We start from the raw sequence: 17,547 nt of genomic DNA on the forward strand, positions 1-17,547 counted from the left end.
AAATAGGCTTAGGAAACTAGTTCTAGAGGTAAAGGGAGGGCCCCTGGAGCTTGGAAGCAAGGAAGCTAATGGTAATGTGCCTGGAGCCAGAGGATGAGGAGGGGGAGAAAGGGAAAGGCATGGGCATGATCCCAGGAAGGAGAGCACCAACAAATTGTAATATTTTAATGTGGCTTACTCTCAAGGATTTGGTCCTCATCCATCTCTTCTCAGTTTCATGGGGAGAGCGAAGGTCTTGGTTTCAGAAGCAATGTTCAGTTTTCTTTAAAAATGGTAATAGTACCCATCCTGAGTGGCTATAAGAAGGATTAGATGTGTGGAAAAGCTCTTTGCAAACTAGGCTATTCAAATGACAGTGTCAGAGGACAGACTATTCCTGAAAAAACATTTAACTTTCTGCACCTTTAGAAAAATGAACTACAAAGTGATTTAAATATTATTTTGTTAGAAATAATATGTGATCCACTTTTTGAAGAGAGTGATCTGGTAAATACAGAGCCAAACTTAGAAGATACTGGTAATTTCAAGTAATTCTATGCAAAATCATTTTTTTTTTTAGAAAGCTATTAAATTGACAACTGAAAGATTTCTTTAGTGTGTGGCATTTTACAATAGAGGAGATAAAAGTTGAGAAGAAAAAGAATAAAATCTGGTGTATATAACTGTCAAAAATCAAGGAATAATATGCATGCTTATATTCAAGTCTGAAAAGATGGTAATGTAAAAAAATGGTAATGGAATTTGCCTCTGGGACAAGCAGTGGAAGACTTAGTTTTTGTTTTCCCCCCTTTCAACGTGTTTATTAAAGAAAAATATAAATGAGGCTTTAGTCTTGTTGGAAGCTACTTTCTAGTCATTGATTTATAGTATCCTGATAGCAAGAAAAATAGTTATATCTTTCTTTATACTAAAAAAAATACTTATACATTTTATACAGTTTATTTGAATCAGGATACAAATATTGCAGTTGGTTACTAAGCCTCAAGTCTTTGTTTGTTTGCTTTTTGTTATTTTTTTTCTTTATTGATTCAGGTATTATTAGTACATATGTGTCTTATCCCCCTATTGCCCCCGCCCACCCCCTCCCCTGCTCATGCCCTCACCCTCCTGGTGTCTGTTTCCATTGGTTATGTCTTAAGTCTCTTTTTAATATATCTTTTATTCCTTGCAATATTGTCTTTGAAGGGACCAGTCTTTTGTACTGTAGAGTATCTGCTCTGAATTTTGTCATTTAATGTGTTTCTCTGGTTCTCTGTGTTTCCTACAAATTAGTAGAGCTAAGCTTGATCAGATTCAAATATGATGTTTTTAGCAAGAATACTTCATAGGTCATGGTGTGCATTTCCATTGGGAAGCACACAATGTCTAATGATCTGTTGTGCTGTTATCCACCATTGATCATTGCTACAATTACTGTGCCAATGTCTCTCCACTCATTTTCAGACTTGCCAAAAACCATGAAGTCTTAGTTGTTACAAAAAGAAAAAAAATTGGGGGGGGTGAGAGAATTGAATGAAGGTGGTCAAAGGTACAAACTTCCAGCTATAAGATGAACAAGTACTAAGGATGTACAACATATGATTATAGTTAATACAGCTGTATGATATATTTGAAAGTTGATAAGAGAGTAGATCCTAAAAGTTCTCATCACAAGGAAAAAAACCCCATTTTTTTAATGAAATGATGGGTGGTAACAAAAGTTATTGTGGTGCCCTAGCCAGTTTGGCGCAGTGGATAGAGCGTCGGCCTGAGGACTGAAAGGTCCCGGGTTCGATTCCAGCCAAGGGCACATGCCCGGGCTGCGGGCTTGGTCCCTAGTGGGGGCCATGCAGAAGGCAGCCAATCAATGACTCCCTCATCATTGATGTTTCTATCTCTTCCTCCTTCTCCCTTCCTCTCTTAAATCAATAAAGAAATATATATATATTTTTAATATATTTTATTGATTTTTTACAGAGAGGAAGGGAGAGAGATAGAGAGTTAGAAACATCGATGAGAGAGAAACATCGATCAGCTGCCTCCTGCACATCTCCTACTGGGGATATGCCCGCAACCCAGGTACATGCCCTTGACCGGAATCGAACCTGGGACCTTTCAGTCCGCAGGCCGACGCTCTATCCACTGAGCCAAACCGGTTTCGGCAAGAAATATATTTTTTAAAAAAGTTATTGTGGTAATAATTTCACAATACATTTAAGTCAAGTTGGCATGTGATATATCTCTTAAAATTTATATGTGCTATATGTCAGTTTTATCTCACAACTGAAAAAAATCTAAAAAATATAAGGAAAAATAACTAGCATAAATATTCTAAACATTAGTGTATCTGCTTTTATAACAAGAAATCTTACAACCCCAAAAGTTATTCTCCAACTTCTCTGCTTCCTTTCACATTCTTCCTGACACCATGAGGGTCTTGTTTTCCTTTCTGGAACCTGTAGCTCTTATCACCTAATTTTATTGTAGCTGTTAACGGATTATTTTTTATTTTGTCATTGTCCTTTTATATGGGGGCATACAGGAAGATTCAAACACTAGACTACTATCACTACCATCTTCCCAGAAAACTCTCAAGACTTAGTTTTCCTGTCTCCTTTTTGAAGAAATTATTAAAATAAAGCATTAGACTAGGAGTAAAAGTTTTAGGTCCCTTCTGTCACTTAAATGAAATAAAATAAAATAAAATGAAAAGATGGTGGTGATAAATGCAAGTGCTACAGAAAAAAAAAAGCATAAAAAGGAGATGATGGGCAGGACAGTGACCTTCAATAAAACCCTCACAGGGTGGGTCCTGTGGATATCAGAGGGGAAATACTTCCGGGAGAGAACAGTCAGTGCTTGGGAGGGGTGAGCGGGGGGGGGGGGGGGGGGGAGGAGGAGGAGGGGCTTGGGATGTCTGAGGAACAGCAAGGAATCACTATGACTGGAGCAGAGGGAAGAGGAGAAAAAGACACAGAAGATGAGGTCAGAAAGGAAGGAGGTTGGGGATGGGGCATAGAGGAAGGGATCTTGGAGGCTCTTGTAAGGATTTTGGCTTCTTTGTGTGGCCAGCTACTGGAGGTTTTGACTAGGATGACAATCGGATAACATTTAGGGTCTTTCTGCAGCTGGGTGAGAATGGTCTGTAAGCAGCAAGGGCAAAGGAAAGGTGGTCACTTAAGAGGCTTTTTCAATAGCCTATATTGCAAACCCAAGTGTTTCTAATTTCAAAGCCAGTTCTTCCACTAACCCTTCTGTACTAACGTGGTCATAAGAGTGAATATACTTCTAATGTAGGTGTAGTTCTTTCCCCCAAAACCCTATTATCCTATATATCTTATATAATAAAAGCCTAATATGCTAAGTGTCCGACTGTTCATTTGACCGTTTGACCAGTCGCTATGACGTGCACTGACCACTAGGGGCCAGACACTTCAACTGGTAGGTTAGCTTGCTGCTGGGGTCCGGCCGATTGGGACTGGGAAAAATGGGCCGTACACGCCCTAGATCAGTGGTTCTCAACCTTCCTAATGCTGTGACCCTTTAATACAGTTCCTCATGTTGTGGTGACCCCCAATTTCATTGTTACAAATTGAACATAATTAAAGCATAGTGATTAATCACAAAAACAATATGTAATTATATATGTGTTTTCCAATGGTCTTAGGCAACCCCCCTGTGAAAGGGTCGTTCAACCCCCAAAGGGGTCACGACCCACAGGTTGAGAACCGCTGCCCTAGACGGATCTGTGCACTGGGCTGGTTTCGGCCAGATCCCCGGAGGCCAGGCCGAGGGACCCCACTGGTGCATGAATCCGTGCACCGGGCCTCTAGTATTACAAATAAGCCATGAAAATATCCTTTTAAAAAATATTTTTTATTTCAGAGAGGAAGGAGGAGGGAGAGAGATAGAAACATCAATGATGAGAGAAAATCATTGATTGGCTGCCTCTTGCACACCCTACACTAGAGACAGAGTCCCAGGCATGTGCCCTGACTACGAATGGAACTGTGACCTCCTGGTTCATAGGGCGATGCTCAACCACTGAGCCACACCAGCCAGGCAAAAATATTCTTTTAAAATAAAAATCCTCTTAAAACCTACTCATTACAGTTTTTTTAAAAAAATATATATTTCTTTATTGATTTCAGAGAGGAAGGGAGAGGGGAGAGAGAGAAGCATCAATGATGAGAGAGGATCATCGATCGGCTGCCTCCTGCACGCCCCCCACTGGGGATCAAGCCCGCAAACCAGGCATGTGCCCTTGGCCGGAATCGAACCTGGGACCCTTCAGTCCGCAGGCTAACGCTCTATCCACTGAGCCAAGCCGGCCAGGGCATCATTACAGTTTTAAGTATATAATATTTGAAATTCTTTTTTTTTTTCTATTAGAAGCCACTCCCACCAAAGAAGGGAAACTGACTTGCTTTAGTAATAGCATTGAGAAATTTAAACCAGCCCTTACAATTCAGCACACTAGACTGAAAACAGCAGTGCTGTCATTTTGTGAAGGTTCTTCTTTGTTGTTCTTATAATTAGAAAATAACTAATGGATTGCAGATATGATCTTGAAAAAAAGTGACATTTTTTCAAGAAAAGGATGTGGTAGAGACTGCCAGTTGTTTGGCCAGTAAGTATTTTCCCTTTCTTCCTTGCTATTAGTCCTCTACTTTTGCTGAAGGTGGCACTATGCCCAACTGGAAGAAAAAACTATTTTCCAAATTATATTGACCATCCTGGCTAGAGAGAAGTAAGTAGGGTTTTCAAGGAAAGGCCTTTAGAAGGGAAACACTTGGCTGGCTTGGCCTTTTGATCTTTGCCTTTTCTATTTTCCTTCTTCCTTTTTGAAACTTGAATGTGATGCTTAGAGCCAGAGTAGCTATCTTATAATCATGAGGAAAAGGTCAAGGGAAATCTGAAAAACTTTGGCTCCCACACCTTTAATATTAGCAACTGCCACAGAATCAATACTAGTAACTGCCAACCTCCAGGCTAGGTGTTATCTTGTTGCTTTTTTAATCTTTTTAGAAAATTGATTTCAGAGAGGAAGAGGGGGAGAGAGATGGAAACATCAATGATGAGAAAGAATTACTGGTCAGCTGCCTCCTTTACACCCCACACTGGGGATCGAGACTGTTACCTGGGCATGTGCTCTGACCGGGAATTGAACTGTGACCACCTGGTTCATAGGTTGACACTAAACCACTGAGCCACGCCAGCTGGGCAGGTGTTATCTTGTTTAAATCTCAGTTGAAAAAAAAAAATATATATAGTAGCAAACACAGTTCCTAATTCAAGACATATACCAAACCCATCATTAAACATACTTTGGAAAGAAGTGACATTTCTGAATTTCCACTAGCTACATGTGCCTGTGATGTTAAACATGTACACTGAGGTCAATCTTTTACTTCTCTTTGAAGAATGCTCACTTTTTCGAAGAAGAAGAATATCTCCTGCATTTATATATGAGGAAAGAAATGCAAAGCAAGAAATTAACATTGGCCGAAACCGGTTTGGCTCAGTGGATAGAGCGTCGGCCTGCGGACTGAGAGGTCCCAGGTTCGATTCCGGTCAAGGGCATGTACCTGGGTTGCGGGCACATCCCCAGTGGGGAGTGTGCAGGAGGCAGCTGATCGATGTTTCTCTCTCATCGATGTTTCTAGCTCTCTATCCCTCTCCCTTCCTCTCTGTAAAAAATCAATAAAATATATTTAAAAAAAAAAAAGAAATTAACATTGGAGCCCTTCTGAAACAAATAACATTTCTGTTAAATCTTGCATTATTAATAAAAAGCATTGTGTATTTTATTATGAAAATATGCTATTTAGTGGCACCATAATAATGCTCAAATGGATTGAGAAAGTTACAGTATTTTTTCTCCATCCTTAAGTTATGTTCCTGAAAACCATGCCAAAAGAACGTGTGGGTGAGGAATGGAAACATTTCATGAGAAACTTGGAGACAAAGGAACCAAAACACGGGCAGGAGAAAGCCAAAGTACATTTTATTAAAGATGTTCACTAATATAAAACAGCCCACTAAATACAGGTATATCATTGGCATTATGGACAAATATATACATCTTTAACAATGAGTATCATGCAATTCATTTTCTTTGTTATGCCTTGCTTGTCAAGAAATTTTTAGAACTTCTCTTTCTCCCATAGTTATAATGAGATTTTGTAAATCTGTTTTATTCTCACAGGAGTAGAGAGAAACTGTATTCTGCCTCAGCTTTTCTTTCTCTTGCAAGGAGACTCTGAACCAGTATTTCATGTTGCTGTGCTGTTAGTTCCACTGCTCTCCAACTTTCCCATGTGGGAGTGCACTGACCACCAGGGGGCAGCTCCTGCATTGAGTTATGTTCCTGAAAACCATGGTGGTCAGTGCGCATCATAGCGACCAGTCGTTCTGTCATTCCACCTTAACAGTCGCTTAGGCTTTTATTATATAGATGTAATGGGAAGCTCTGGGAGGGATGAGAACTGAAGAGGGACTTGTGTTTTAAATGGCCACTCTTGTTATATAGGGTGCCATAGGTGTTTGCAATAATCCAAGAGAAAGATGATGGTGGCTTGGACTAGAGTTGTAGTGGAGGAGATAGTGAGAAATATCCAGATTCTGGATATATTTTTAACATAACAATAAAAGGATTTTAGTGTGGAGTGTGAAAGAAATTGATGAGTCCAAGGATGAAGTTTCTAGATTGAGCAACAGGAGGATGGGGTTGCCACTTACTAAATTGGGTGAGATTTGGGTGTGGGGAGTTAGCAGAGGCTATTGATGCCCTGTCCCACTGTACCTTGGCCTACTTCTGAGCTTACTTGCAGCTTGGTGGCAGTTCTGCCCTCATCCCTCTGTTTCTCTGTCTTGGGGATTTCTCCATCAACAGTAAGGAATGGGAAGGGAGTTACTGGATAAATAACCCAGCTTCTCTCTTCCTGGGTGGGACAATTCTGAGATGCCTTCTACAAGATTCCTTAGAGAGGATCCAGCTTCAATTGCCCATAATATTGACCTGCTCCTTAAACCGTCCTTTATTAACATTTCTCCTTTCTCTTTTTTACTTCCCCTATTTCTATACTTCCTGGGGGAAACCTCCTATATAAGTTAGATTTTTTAAAAAAATATATTTTATTGATTTTTTACAGAGAGGAAGGGAGAGAGATAGAGAGTTAGAAACATCCATGAGAGAGAAACATCGATCAGCTGCCTCCTGCACATCTCCCACTGGGGATATGCCTGCAACCCAGGCACATGCCCTTGACCGGAACTGAACCTGGGACCTTTCAGTCCGCAGGCCAACGCTCTATCCACTGAGCCAAACAGGTTTCGGCTATAAGTTAGATTTTGTTGCATAACAAACTGCCCCAAAATTTAGTGGCTTAAAACAACTATTTTTGCTCATGATTCTGTGGGTCAGCAATGGCCTGGATTCATCTGTGTGACTCTTCTGCTGGCCTTGCCTGGGGTCACTTAGTGGCTATAATCATTGGGCAGCTTGACTGGATCTGGATGGTTTAAGATGACCTCTGCTGATAGATGGCAGAAGCTAGCTGTCAGCTGGTTGATTTAAGAGGCTTCAGATGGGATGGTTCATCTGCTCCTCTGTCCCTCTTAATCTCCAGGAGGCTAGATGAGGTTGTTTCACATGACAGTCTCAGGGAAGCCAGAAAGCATCATGAGGCCTGGGTCAGAAGTCTCACAGTGTCACTTCTGCTGCATTCTTTTGGTAAAAGCTAGTCACAATGCCAGATCAGATTTTTATTTTTAAATATATTTTATTGTTTTTTTACAGAGAGGAAGTGAGAGGGATAGAGAGCTAGAAACATCGATGAGAGAGAAACATTGAGCAGCTGCCTCCTGCACACTCCCTTACTGGGGATGTGCCTGCAACCAAGGTACATGCCCTTGACTGGAATCGAACCTGGGACCCTTGAGTCCGCAGGCCGATGCTCTATCCACTGAGCCAAACCAGTTAGGGCGCCAGATCAGATTCAAAGGATGAAGAGAAAAATCTCACTTCTTGATGGGAAGTGATATCAAAGTTACTTTGCAAGAGGGGCAGACATATAAGAAGGGAAGAAAGTTTAGGCCATCTTTGCAAGCAATTCACCCATGTCCCTCACTCCCTGAATTAACTACTACTCTGGGTCCTTGTCTCACAGTCTGCTCTTGGGGGAATCCAAACCAAAATGGGGTGGGTGGGAATTAAAGCTCTGGTTTAGACATTCAAAGTTTGAAACATTTATTGGAGAAATCCAAGGAGAGATTTTTAATTAGCAGTTGAATATATGAACCTGGACTTCAGAACAGAGGTCTGGGTTAGAGATGCTCAAGTTTGGAGTCTTTGCTATGTACATAAGTATATAAACTGATGGGCCCGGATAAGATCATATGGAGAATGTGCAGAGAGAAAGAGGAGGTCAGAAGACTAAGTCCTGGGCCACTTTAATGTTAAGAGTCAGGGATAGGTAGAGGGGCCTGCAGAGGACACTGAGAAGGAGCAGCCAGTGATGTCCTAGAGTGACAGTGGTGTCCTGGAGGCCAAAGAAAGGACGTTTCCAAGAGTGATAAACAGTGACAGGGAAGAGCATTCCATATGCTCTCTGTGTAAAGTGATTTGGGGTCATTGCTCCACACGTGTCAGCATTTTATATCCATCTTCATATTTTCTCATTTACTTATAAGAATTATAACTCAAAGGCAGAGGTAAGTAAGACATCTACCTTTGGGACAGTTCTGTAAACATGGAGTTGAGAAGGAAGCCACAGAAAGGCAATAGCCTGCAGATTCATCACAGTCACAAGTTTAACTAACTCTGTAGCCCTGGGAAGCTTTTCATGATTTTAACACAGTTTAGTGCAGGATACAGGAGTTAGCATGGACCTTACAAAAGAACTAGACGATCAAGCTATTTTAAAACTTACATTTCGAAAGAATTCAACATTACATTGCTTGTTTACAATTAGCTCGAGATTAGGTTTTATCTACCTCCCCCGAATCTGTTCTGATGTGCTTTGTGCACCTCATTTGAATGGTTTGGTTTCCTTCCACTTACTTTCCCCACTCCAAATTTTCCTGAACTGATTTTGTTTTTCTCCTTATTTTCCCCCCAACACCATTTATCCCTCCTATGCCCTATTCCACCTCAACCCACTCTGCTTCCCCCTGAACTGATTCTTGTCATGCATTCCACATATAATGTGCTCATTTCCACACAGTCTGTGCCTAAAAGGAAGAAAAAGAGCCTACTTTAAATCTGGGTTCAGAGCATAATTAGAAAAAAATTTCTGTTGTCTGTAAACAATTACTAAGAAGCTTAAATATGTTTACTGTTAATAACTAAAACCTCAAAATACTTATTTTGAAAAGATAAGGCAACCTCTCTCCTTCCTTTCATTGGCTGCCAAATGGCAACAGCCCCACTTCCTCATCGAGTTCCTTGCAATCCCTCCCAAATAGACATTTGCACCCAAATTTTTGTCTCAGTGCCTGCTTTTGGGAGAGCCCAAACCAACACAGTGTTCTGAATATGTGGAATGCCCTGCACTTCACTTGGCAACAAACAGTGGAGTCCAAAGGCAGCTGAACCTTTCATGGCCACATGTCCCTCACTTTGGACAGCCCTCCCTGGGACTGGCCAAGGGGCATCTAAGTTTGTGATCCTGCACATGTAAGCAACAAGCAGGGGGAGCTGTTTCTTTTTTATATTTCCAAGCACTGAGAGAACAGACCCAACAAATACTTATTTTACAATTTCAAAACCATAGTACAAGCTACATAATGCATGTAATTAAAAAAGCTAAATATTTAAAAAAAGCTAAATATATAAACAAAAATACTTTCATAAATACCTCATATGCTGTCATGTGCCTTTTTCTAATTTCTTTCCTGCTTCTTTATTTTTCTTAAATTGGGGTTGCAAGAGTTTTCAAGAACTTGCTTTGCTTAATTTTTGTCTTCTGGGCCTTTGTTACCGCATTGGCTTGAGTGTTTTCAGGAGGACGGTTAATGCTTCAACTTGGATTAGCAAGCTCTCCTGGAAGAAAAACACACCATGTCATTTCTAAATTTATTCTATAACTGTACAGAATTTGATTTTCACAAAAGAATGTGAAAATTATCTTAGATAATTTAGGCAGCAATTTCATCTGACAAATGTGAGATTCTATTCTTTTAAAAATTTTATTGAATGTATTGGGATGACATTAATAAAATTATATAGTTTTCAGATTAACCTATATAATTCTACAATACATCATCTGTATATTGTATTGTGTGTTCATCACCCAAAGTCAAGTCTCTTTTCGTCACCATTTACCCTACTTCTATCCTCTTCTACTTCCCCCAACCCTGCTTTCCCTCTGATCATCACCTTACTGTTGTCTTTGTGTCTGAGGTGTTTTTTCCCCCTTAATCCTTCCACCTTTTTCATAGACTCCCTCCCCTCTAACAGATGTCAGTCTGTTTTCTGTATCTATGAGTCTGTTTCTATTTTGTTTGTAAGCTTATTTTATTCATTAGATTCCACATGTAAGTGAAATCATATGGTACTTGTCCTTTTCTGACTAGCTTATTTCGCTTAGCAGAATACTCTTCAGATCCATCCATACTGTGGTAAAAGATAATATTTCTCTTCTCTCTCTCTCTCTCTCTCTCTCTCTCTCTCTCTCTCTCTTTCTCTCTCTCAGCCAAGTAGTATTCCATTGTGTAAACGTACCACAGGTTTTTTATCCACTCATCTATTGATGGGCACTTGGGCTGCTTCCAAATCTTGGCTACTGTTAATGCTGCAATGAACCTAGGGGTGCATATATTCTTTTGAATCAGTGTTTCAGGTTTCTTTGCATATATTTCCAGAAGTGGAACTGCTGGGTCATGAGGCAGTTCCATTTTTAATTTTTTGAGATAACTCCATACTGCTTTCCACAGTGGCTGTACCAATCTGCAGTCCCACTAGCAGTGCACGAGTGTTCCCTTTTCTCCACATCCTTGCCAATACTTGTTGTTTGTTGATTTATTGATGATACCCATTCTGACAGGTGAGAGTTGATATCTCACTGTGGTTTTAATTTGCATCTCTCTGATGATTAATGACATTGAACATCTTTTCACATATCTATTACCCATCTGTATGCCTTGCTCAAAAACTGCTTCATAAAATGAGTCTGTAGTATCCAATGTGTTTTGGGCACTGCAGCTCCATGGGCAGGGTCTGTGTCCGTTTTGCCAATTACTGAACCTCCAGCACCTACTATAGTGACTGTGATATAGTGGGTGCTCAATAAACATTGGTTTAATGAGTAAGTGCATAAATTTATACAATATTAATTCAGAATACCTGACACTCATTGAATGTATATATCTGCAATAGTTGTTTTTTTAAAAAATAAATCTTTATTGTTCAGATTATTACAGTTGTTGCCCTATTTCCCCCCTATAGCTCCCCTCCACCCAGTTCCCACCCCACCCTCTGCCCTTACCCCCCCACTGTCCTCATCCATAGGTGTACGCTTTTTGTCAACGGGTCAAAGGTCATACACATGGAAAATGTAGCTATGTCCATCCGCAATGTGTCTCTGTGCTCGGAAAGGTCTCTCACGACTTGTTCATGCTCTACTCAGAAAGGGTGCGGAGCCACGTGACAGCTTTTTAAAATAATGTATCCTCTTATGTTTAAAATGAGGATTTCGCTACCAAAACTGAGGAGAAAGCAACACTACAGCTGCTCTCGCCTCTCTCGCCCTTCGGGTGATAGTTGTGCATGAGGCTGCGCGCTGGTTTGCGGGCCATCGACAAAGCTGTCTGGGCGGCTCGCGTGGTTCTGCCGGCTTCCCAGGGGCCATCGCAGCCTCGCAGGGGCCGTCGCAGCCTCACACAACCTCGCAGGGGGCATCGCAACCTCGCAGGGGCCATCGCAACCTCACAGGGGCCATCGCAGCCTCACACAGCCTCATAGGGGCCATCACAACTTCGCAGGGGGTGTCGCAACCTCGCAGAGGCCGTCACAGCCTCACGCAGCCTCACAGGGGCGCCACATCCCATGTTGGGGTTGAAGGTGCGAGACAGAAGCTCCTCTTGCTGTCTCTCCTGCTGCTCCCTTGCGTATTGCTGATGCTGGAAGTTTCTGAGAGCAGTCTGCAGGTGCTGTACATCATACTTTAACTGGTCAACACGAAGTTTGGCATTCTGTCTTTTGTTGGGAGGCTCCTTGCTGGACAAAAATCTCCAGGCATTCTAGCTGGCTGAATATCTGGTATGCTTGCTTGGATTTTGTTTTCTGCTAAGTGCACAGACTGCCTGCCTGCCGTCTCCCGGCGTCCCATGTGAGACTGGATCTGGTGGACCTGCTTGTGCGTTTGCTGGTACAGCGGTTCCATGTCACCGGCCCAGCCGAGTCCGGCTCCGGCTTCCTCCGAACCTGAGTCTGCTTCTTGAGTGTGTCCCTTATGGATGCAAGGAGTTGAAATCTGCAGTTTGTTGGGTTAGGCTGCAAAAGCGCAGGTGGTTCCTTTTGTGCCACTGGCACAGCTTGGGTGGGGATGTAAATTGATTAGGGCGGGGTCTCCAGGAATCACCAGGGCAGAGCAAACAGCAATGGTTGTCGTCAGTGTCTCCGCAACTCCTCGCCTCTCTGCGACTTCGCATTTCCGCGTCCCGGAGTGCCGCACCCCCACAGCAACAATGATCCCTGAGAGCAGCTCCGTAAGAAAGCCACCCTCACTCTCCGAGCTGCTGCAAGACAGTCCAGCCTCTCCCCGTAGGGGTCTGGGACCTCAGAATTCCGCCCCAAACAAGCTCAGTGGATTCGAGAGCTTGTATCCCCTTCCGATTGAAAAAAACCGCACATCCAGTTGCAGCCCGCCTGGCGCGCACCTCCGTACCTCTGTTCTTGGCGCCTCTGCACCTCCTACTCAGTCTCAATGCGCTTCTTTCTTTCCTTCCAGTTGTAGAACTTCCACTGGGCCAGCTTTCCCATGGTTCTGGATGATAGCTGTTTTGTTTTATAGTTGGTAGTTTCAATGTTCTTGTGGGAGGCAGCACGCACAGGTCTATACCTTATGCCTCCATCTTGGTTCTCCCCGCAATAGTTGTTTTTAAAAGAAAATAGTTTCTATAATTTGCAAATAAAGCAATAATCTGATAGTTTATAGAAAACGCCCCTCAGTACCCAATTTTATTTCTTTTGACATAATACCATCTCTGGATATAGTCTATTTTGTAAAATAAAATAGCACTTTTACAGTGATTATATTGGATAGGGAAGACAATATAATTTACTGGACACCCCCATTTACTGGACAATAATTTATCCAATATTAGTGTTACTAGGTTGTTTTGCATCACTAATAATGGAAATCCTAAGTATACTGACTAATACCCATTCCCGATCAAACTACTGGGAGAGGAGAGGGGATTACTCATGGCACTAGGGACCAAGTGGGCTGCTCCTAAGATATTAGGGCTGTATGGGACAGGGCAGATGCCTGAACAAGATTGGTGGGAGTGTATCCTGGGTAGGTACTGTGTCTTCCACAGTCACCAACTAATAACTGGAAGAATTGGCACTCAAACCTAGTTGTCCTGAAATCAAATGTAATGCTTTTGTTTTAAGGTAATGTGCTGTAACAAACTATTCATTTTACAGAAAGTAAATTATTCATATTTTTGTTTTTTGTTTTGTTTCTTAATTTAAAGGGTAATACACTCCTAGAGTTCTTCTGGTAGCATTATTCTAAGTCCCTTATTAACATTAAGGGAGTCTGCAGAATGTATTCCAGTAATTTTGAAGCAGTGTTCTTTAATAGTTCTTCAATACTTCCCCATGGAGGATAACTAATGTTTCCTGTGAGCTTCTACACTAAGTCCTCCTAATGCCAGAGTTCAATAAGTATCTATACTAATAAAAGGGTAATATGTTAACTAGACCGGACATCTTCTGGATGTCCATCTGAACACCCATCCGGACAAAGCCACAGTGGCTGCGAGGCAGCCAATCAATGTGTCTATCTCACATCAATGTTTCTTTCTCTCTGTCTCTCCCCTTCCCTTCCACTCTCTCTAAAAAATCAATTGGAAAAAAAATATCCTTGGGTGGGAATTAACAACAACAACAAAAAATCCATTAAAATAAACGTTGTGCCTCATAAACTCATTATAATGGATGTTAATGATACCCTAGTCATATTAGTTTCCTTTGGCTCTTTAACAAATTACCACAAACTGGGTGGATTAAAATAATAAAAATTTATTTTTTTGCAGCCTGGAGGCAAGAAGTACAAAATCAGTATCACTGGGTCAAAATCAGTATCAGCAGGCCCTCCCTTTGGAAGATCTAGGGGAGACTCTATTCCTGGCTTCTTCAAAGTTTTGGGGGCTGCGAGCATTCCATTCTTTGCTTGTAGCAACATCACATCGATTGCTACCTCCATCTTCACATCACCTTCTCCTCTATGTCTATGTCAAATCTCTGTCTGCCTCTCTCTTATAAGGATGGATATGATGGAATTTAGGGCCCACTAGGTAATCCAGCATAATCTCTTCCTTTCTACATGCATTTATAGGTTCCAGGGATTAGACCTAATATCTTTGGGGACCATCATTCAGACTACTACACTACGATTTATTTTCCTTTGCTCTTTTCTGTTAATCCTTACCTGAGGATATTTGTCCATTGATTTTTAAGGAGAGTGGAAGAGAGAAGGAAAGACAGAGAAACATCGATGTGAGAGAAACACATTGATTGGTTGCCTCCTGCATAAGCCTCAACCAGGGCCCGGGCCAGGAGGAGCCTGTAACCAAGGTACTTGCCCTTAACCGGAATTGAACCCAGGACCCTTTGGTTGGCAGGCTGACAATCTATCCACTGAGCCAAACCGGTTAGGGCAAATATTCTTATAGTTGGAGGAAAGTTCCTATCAGGGGAGTACCAAGAGGTATCTTTTTTTTTTCCTTCTGATTTGTTCTTTTCCCTTCTTTGAATATATGTTTATTTCTGGAAAACTAAGAAAGACAATGACTTGATTTTCATATATAACAATAGAATTATATTTTCCAAAGAATACTTCCCCATAGAGGATAACTAATGTTATATTAGTTATTTGTGACTCATTCATAATATTTGTAACTCATAATGTTTGTGACTCATTCATAAATGTGTTTGAATGTCTTCCATCAAGAAACTCCCACAAAATTAAGTTAATAATCCGTGGCAGTGGCAAGGCAACAAGTGAGAACAAATCATTTTTTATCTTTTTAAAAAAATATATTTTATTGATTTTTTACAGAGAGGAAGGGAGAGGGATAGAGAGCCAGAAACATCGATGAGAGAGAAACACCGATCAGCTGCCTCCTGCACACTCCCCACTGGGGATGTGCCCGCAACCAAGGTACATGCACTTGACCGGAATTGAACCTGGGACCCTTGAGTCCACAGGCCGATGCTCTATCCACTGAGCCAAACCGGTTAGGGCTCGTTTTTTATCTTTTACCAAGAGATCCCATCATGATTTGCAGACGGAAAATAAAATCCTTACCATTTGTCACTGTTTCCACATCACAAAACTAGGCTGTGACCTCAGGGTCCTTGCCAAATGCCAATGAGCAGAGCAGTGTCCACCTTCACAGCTAGAGCAGAAGCCCCACAGCCTTCAGTGTGTTTGGGAACCCCTCAAACAGGCATCGTTTATAATAAAGTCATTCTAATACTATTAAGCCTTTCTGAAATTTAGCTTAGAGTCCCAGAATTTAAACTTGTCCTGCTTTTTGGAAAGAAAAAAATTATCCTATGACTTAACTAAAATAAGGTATGCTCACAGCTTTTTTAGTGCAAAAGATTATTCTAAATTATTTAGTAGGATTTTTAAAAAATATGGTCAAATTTAATCAGTGTGTAAAGTCATACCTATTTTTCATAATAGTATTTTACTTTTGTAAAAATAGCTCATTATTAACTGATATATTCTATTGAGAAAGGTCTAAGAAAAATTTGAATGATTCTTATGAGTCTTATTTCATTTATAATGGATTCAGGAGAACATTTTAATTTTATTTCTTGCATTATTAGTATTTTTAAAAATAAAACTGTGAAAGTAAATTGTGGATTTCTCTTGTATCAGAAAACCTAGTTTTAAAGACAGACTTATTCTATTTTTAAAATTTTTTGTTTCTTGATTTGAGAGAGAGAGACTGATTTGTTGTTCCACTTATTTATGCATCCATTGGTTGGTTCTTTTGTTGTTGTTAATCCTCACCCAAGGAGATATATATATTTAATTATATTTTTATTGATTTCAGAGAGGAAGGGACAGGGAAAGAGAGATAGAAACATCAATGATGAGAGAGAATCATTGATCAGCTGCCTCCTGCACGCCCCTACTGGAGATTGAGCCCGCAACCTGGGCATGTGCCCTTGACCGAAATCAAACCCCGGACCCTTTAGCCCTCAGGCCGATGCTCTATCCACTGAGCCAAATCAGCGAGGGCCTCACCTGAGGATATTTTAGAGAGAGTGAAAGAGAGAGGGAAAGACAGACAGAAACATCAATGTAAGAGAAACACTTCGAGTGGTTGCCTCCTGCATTGCCCTTGACCAGAATCAAACATGGGACCCTTCAGTCTTCAGGCTGATGCTCTATCCACTAAGCAAAACTGGCTAGGGCCATTGGTAGATTCTTGGATATGCCTGACTGGGGATCGAACCCACAACCTTGAGGTATTGGGACGACTCTCTAACCAACTGAGCTACCTGATCAGGGAGAGACTTTTAGGCTTCAAATATGTTATTTTGTCCCTGCCCTCAGGAAGCCTATAGTGTAAAGAGGATGGTGACAAGGACATGGTTTTTCACAGATAGTGTGATGGTGCTCTGCTGGAGATGGCAAAAGGCATTAAGGTAGAGCAGAGACCCACCAGCCTTCAGGACTCTAGACATCCCTTGTGAAAGGAAGCTGAGGCCTAAAGAATGGGTAAAAGTCAGTCAATTCCTCAAACAAAGGGACTACTGTGTGTGTGTGTGTGAGAGAGAGAGAGAGAGAGAAAGAGAGAGAGAGAGAGAGAGAGAGAGAGAGAGAGAGAGAGAGAGAGAGAGATAGATATCTCAGAAGTGAGAATAGTGCTTTGGAAATGGAGGTAGTTTAACAAGGCAAGAACAGAGTAATAGGGAAGGTTTAAAAGTAGTGGCATGGCCCTAGCTGGTTTGGTTCAGTCCAGAGAGCATCAGCCTATGGACTGAAGGGTCCCCAGTTTGATTCCAGTCAAGGGCACATCCCCAGGTTCTGGGCTCGATCCCCAGTAGGGGGCATGCAGGAGGCAGCTGACCAATGATTCCCTCTCATCATTGATGTTTCTCTCTCTCTCCCTCTCCTTTCTTCTCTGAAATCAATACAAATATATTTTTAAAAATTATATTAAAAAAGTAGTGGCATGGCCTTCCCCTGAGTGGCTCCTAGGCTTATTCAAGAGTCTAGACTTCAAAAAACATTAAAATATTTCAATAAAGGCAATGGTATGCTCATATCTGCATTTTATAATGATTATTCTTAGTTGCAGTGAGAGAATGGA

This window comes from Myotis nattereri, assembly GCF_964212035.1.
Source record: "Myotis nattereri genome assembly, chromosome: 10".
NCBI lineage: Eukaryota > Metazoa > Chordata > Mammalia > Chiroptera > Vespertilionidae > Myotis > Myotis nattereri.